This window comes from Meriones unguiculatus, chromosome 4 (assembly GCF_030254825.1).
Source record: "Meriones unguiculatus strain TT.TT164.6M chromosome 4, Bangor_MerUng_6.1, whole genome shotgun sequence".
NCBI classification, from domain to species: Eukaryota; Metazoa; Chordata; class Mammalia; order Rodentia; family Muridae; genus Meriones; species Meriones unguiculatus.
The window spans coordinates 1,090,893-1,095,865 of NC_083352.1; the positions used below are offsets into that span (position 1 = coordinate 1,090,893).

Here is a 4,973-nt window from a genome sequence, read left to right on the forward strand (position 1 = left end):
GGCTACAAACCATGGCACTGCATGCAAAAGACTGTTATTGTAAATAACCCAAGCCAAACAATGCTAAATAACTGAGAGTAATGATGATAGACATCTTGATTTGTGAGAAATTATACTAAATTTATGATTATTCATTCTAGCTAACGTCAAGATCTTTCTTCTTTGAACACATATTATATTTGGTTCTTATGTATGGAAACGTAACAAAAGAATACTATATAAAAACAAAAAAAGATTTTAAGTTGAGTGCTTAAGTGAAGAAAAATGATTAATGAAGGAAAAAAATAAAATTATATACTCTGTATGGGAAAACGATTTTCTCCACAATAAACAACATTAAACATTTTTTTATAAAAAAAATTAAATAGAATGTAAGACTATAAACTAGCATGAAGGTTTTTTCACTTGTAAATTGAATTAGAAGTCCCCAGAACTCCAGAAACATTTAAGAGATATAAGGCTAAAGGAGTACAGGGAGCTGGCTACCTGTTTTCATCTTACATGCTGTGGTCTTCAACTGGTCTCCCAACATCTGCAGGTCAGAAGCAGCATCATGGGTAGCAAGGGGAAAGTTAGTCTTTCTGACTCTCCTTCCCAGATGTTTCAAGATAATGCCGTGAAATTAGTGTGGTATATTTCAGGCTGTTTGTACTCAGGAATTTAAAAGGTTTGTTTATTTATTTAGTGTTTATGTGTGTGTGCCTGGAATGTACATACATGCATCACAAGTCTTCAAATGTCAGAAAAGAATGTCAGCACACCCTGGAACTGGAGTATCCATGTGAGCCCTCCAATGTGAGCACTGGGACCTGAGCCCGGGTTTCCTGGAAGAGCAGCAAGTGCTCTTAAGCACTGAGCCATCTCTCCTCTCACAGTGAGGGATTTTCGAGCCTCCATTCAGTGTATAGACTTAAATGTCCTGCTTTTACTTTACTCTGATTTTTATGTACGTATTCCACTCTCCATGTTTGGGCACTTACATATATTTTCTTAGGTGTCCACCTCCCTACTGTTATTAAAGCCCCTTGAAGATGTACGTGTCATTTCTCAACTTTGTTGTCAGTTTCTCCAAGATCTCTTCTGGAGTCACTGAGGCCAAAAGCTTCACCACATTTTCCTGAGATTTACCACCCTTATTCAGAACCTCATCACTCTTCCTGAGTTCTCAGACCTTGGAAAGATACTTACAGAGCTCTGCCTTTGGGAGGGGCTGCGATCACACAGCCTGCCTCAGTGGCCACATCTATCACAGCATTTGCTTGGAGCTGGGCTTCGCATGGATAGCTATGGTGACTAAACTTTTAGGATCAGTTGCCATGGGCCCTGCAGAAGGAGTTGGTTCCTTTTTTTAATGTCCTCATCTCCTCCCAACCTCACCTTCCCTCCCTCTAATCCTCACATGACCCTCCCCAAAAACACTGATAGGGGAGTTCCTCCTCCTCTTTCATCTAACCCTAGCCTATCAGATCTCATCAGGACTGGCTGCATTGTCTTCCTCTATTATCTGGTAAGGCTGCCCTCCCTACCCCCTGCATCAGTGGGACGTGATCAAAGAACCTGCCACTGACTTCATCTCAGAGATGGTCTCCGTTTCCATCACTAGGAACCCACATGGACACTGAGCTGCCATAGTCTGCATCTGTGCAGGGGTTCTAGGTTTTCTTTATGCATGATCCTTGGTTGGAGTATCAGTCTCAGAAAAGACCCTGTGCCCAAATTTTTTGGTTCTGTTGCTCTCCTTGTGGAGCTCCTGTCCCCTCCCCTGGCTTGTCACACCTGCTTTCTTAGGCATTGCAGAACTACACAGTCTAGCAGGGGCTAAAGTGCCAAGACCCATTTTTGAGCTGCAGCATCCCAAGCTGGCAGGCACCGCAGAGGACCATAAGAAAGCATCTTCCAAAAGCCAAAATAAGTGAGATTTTCCATTGAGAGGGAGGAAATTACTGTTAATTAATTGAAACATTGAGCAAAGTTCACACAGATATTGGCTACCCATTGAAAATTACTTAGCAAACATTACTTATCCTAACAAGAATATTGTATAGTAGGTGATTTAGAATAAATTGTTTAAAACTTTTGTTAAGGATGGAAGTATGAAAACATTAACAAGATCAATTATAATAAATCACATTTGGGTCTTATGAGATTGAAACATTTCATCTGATGCTAAAATGATGGATATGACTTCATAAATTAGTCAAACCCATAGATAGTAAAACTTGAAAGATGAACCCAAATGTGAACCAAAGAATTTAATCAATAGTGGCATGTAAATGTTGTTTCATTGATTATAAACTCTAGCATACAGTTCTAGACTGTATCGTCTAGAGGATGCGAGGAGTCGTTTTGAGAAGAGAGGGTAACTCTAAATGTTCTTCTTAGGTTTTGTCTCTTGATAAGGCTGCTGTAAAAATAAAGCTCCTTTTTCCAAAGAAGCAAATGCATTTTAAAAACAGCCACTCTGTAGAAAATGCACATATTGCAAAGGAATCTGAGAAAATGCCAATAGAAATTTCAAAGAAAGTTTTGTTCTAAAGAGGAACTGAAATGGAATGGAAGCAGAGGGAGAAGTATGGTCAGTAGAACTTGTTTTTTTCTTTTTTTTTTATTTCAAAAAAAAAAAAAAAAAAACCAGCAGAAATGGGAATTACAGTAGAGAGTACAGAATTTCCAAATCAAAATGATTTGACTAAGTTCAGATCCAGCTGAGTAAGCAAAGTCTCCATGTGGAAAAAGAACTTCACACAGAATCAGTCATTTATGTTGGATCAACAAAGAGTAAAAATACATGCAGAGTATTTTACCAGAAAAAAATGTCACTCAAAACCATCTTAGTGTTAAGATTTCAGCCCTGGCATGCTTTGAAGTTGCTTACAGAGTCAGATAATAAAGCAATGAGCCACCCCTTTAACAAAGTAAAAATCAAAATTAACTTTGGATTTGCCACAATCAAGATGATGACACAAGAGAATATCCACATACAGGAAATAGGATTTTCTTGGTAAATTTTTTGACATATTATTACCCAGCAAGTGGCAGAAACTTATAAACTACATTTATTTCCTTTGAAATGTTCCTACAAAAAATAAACATTTTTATACGATGCTTACTTATAGAGATTTGCCAGTTTTAATCATTCACCTGATCAACAACAATTAGCTTCTTCATTCTTGACAGGTCTAAGTTCTGTGCAATATGATTTTCACTTTCTTTAAATTCATTAACTGACTATGCATTTTAACATTATTAAATTCCCTTGTTTTCTTTCCCTGTTCTACAATACTCCTCCAAAAATTGTACCCCTTTAATACAAGAACAATAGAAAACATTATTGGCTATTTCTATGAAAGATAAGTCAGTCAGTTTATAGGAATGGAGGACCAGTTCAGCTGTGAAGTGGTGTGATACGAAGCAGAGATTTGAAACATATTTTATGCTTGACAGTAATAATATTGAATTAATATGTCTTTGCAAAGCTTAGGAAATCTGGTTCAAATTTAGTTCAATTTATCAAGGTTTGGCAGAGTTATAAGAATTAACAAACCATGCCATGACTTAAAATTAGCATTATGAATATTTAGGAGCTGTTAAAACTGTGAGGCTAAATATGTAAAATGTCACTGTCATCATATAAAAACAAAGTTTCAAACATAAGAGGGGAAGGCTTATTATATAGTTCAGTATAGTTAAAAATAATATAGCATTTGATTTTGCTTTTGAGTTAAATGTCTATCAAAATGTTTTCTTTTTAGTAGTAAAGATCCTCAACATCTGCTTCAAAGATGTGTGGTCAGACTATTTTTTCTGTGCCTGAATTTGCTCTACCTTTTTCTTCCTCTTTCCATTTAGGATATATATAAAGTTGCTTCATACCTTTAGCCCACTGTGCAGAGCTGTTTCAGACAGTGTTTCTTTTCTCTATTGCTGCAAAGTCCATGAGATGCTGAAGGTTATATTCATTAGTTTTAACACTAAGTGAATAAAAGTTACATGCAAACTTCTGAAAATTAAATGCATATGGCATCCATTTGTCTCCTGAAGGGCCCCATGTAAGCATTCATATAAGAATATGGTATAACTTTCTTCTTTTCTTGGTCTGCAATTTAAAATAAAAATAGAAGCCACCTAAATGTGTAGGTTGATTTTCTTTTCAGCAGAATGAGGTCAAGCACATCAAATGACATGATGAATGAATGATGGTGTCCACAGAAAGCTTGTTAAAAGGTTACTTATGATGGGTAATGAGGATTGAGAACTTTGTGCAAACCAGATAACTTCATTTTTTATTTAAAAATACTTTTTAGTGGAGTTTTGTTCTCATGAAGTAGCTTTGTCTATTTATAAGAACAAAAATTAGGCCATTAAAACAATTTAGACAAAAAAAAAAATTGGTTTTCTTGTTCTTATTGACCATTACATACAAAGTCTTTACCCCATAAAGTCTGAAGCATTTAGACAGGTTAAAGTTTCATTTGTGCATTTTGCATACTTAAAGAATTGGTTAAAGTCTGGCATTATATTTTCAAGCATGTAAGGAAACGCTTCAGCTTGTCTCAAACTTTATAGCATTTCATGTGTCAACAGGTGATGGTGACTTTCAAATTACCTTCCTTTGGAGGCACAATTGTAGAGCAGTTTTTGCTTTTATAAAGACCAAGTAAGTAAAAGAATAAATCTCCCAGTAGAAGTGTTGTTTTAAAAGTCCAGAGACACTAGTGTGATGCCTATGCCTGATATCTCAGCACTTAGGTGGGACTGGGCAGGCTGCTAGGAGCTTGAGGGTTTCCTGACCTTCAGAGAGTGTTCCAAAGTTCTTGTCTTCAAAACAAATTGAGAAAGAAAGCAAAAGACAGAATATAATAATGCTAATTTTAGAAAATAAATTTTTTTTTCTGAAATTACAATGATCTCTAAAATACAAGTCTGGTGAGTCTTTTGTTTTCTTTTTTTTAAACTTTTTTCTTTATTAATTA

The 4,973-nt window shown here is 35.9% G+C and overlaps 1 pseudogene; it reads right to left on the reverse strand.

Annotated features, from left to right (window-relative positions):
* Nucleotides 1–1,015: 1,015 nt before the first annotated feature.
* LOC132653556 (UPF0235 protein C15orf40 homolog) lies at nt 1,016–1,792 on the reverse strand (annotated as a pseudogene).
* Nucleotides 1,793–4,973: the final 3,181 nt, after the last annotated feature.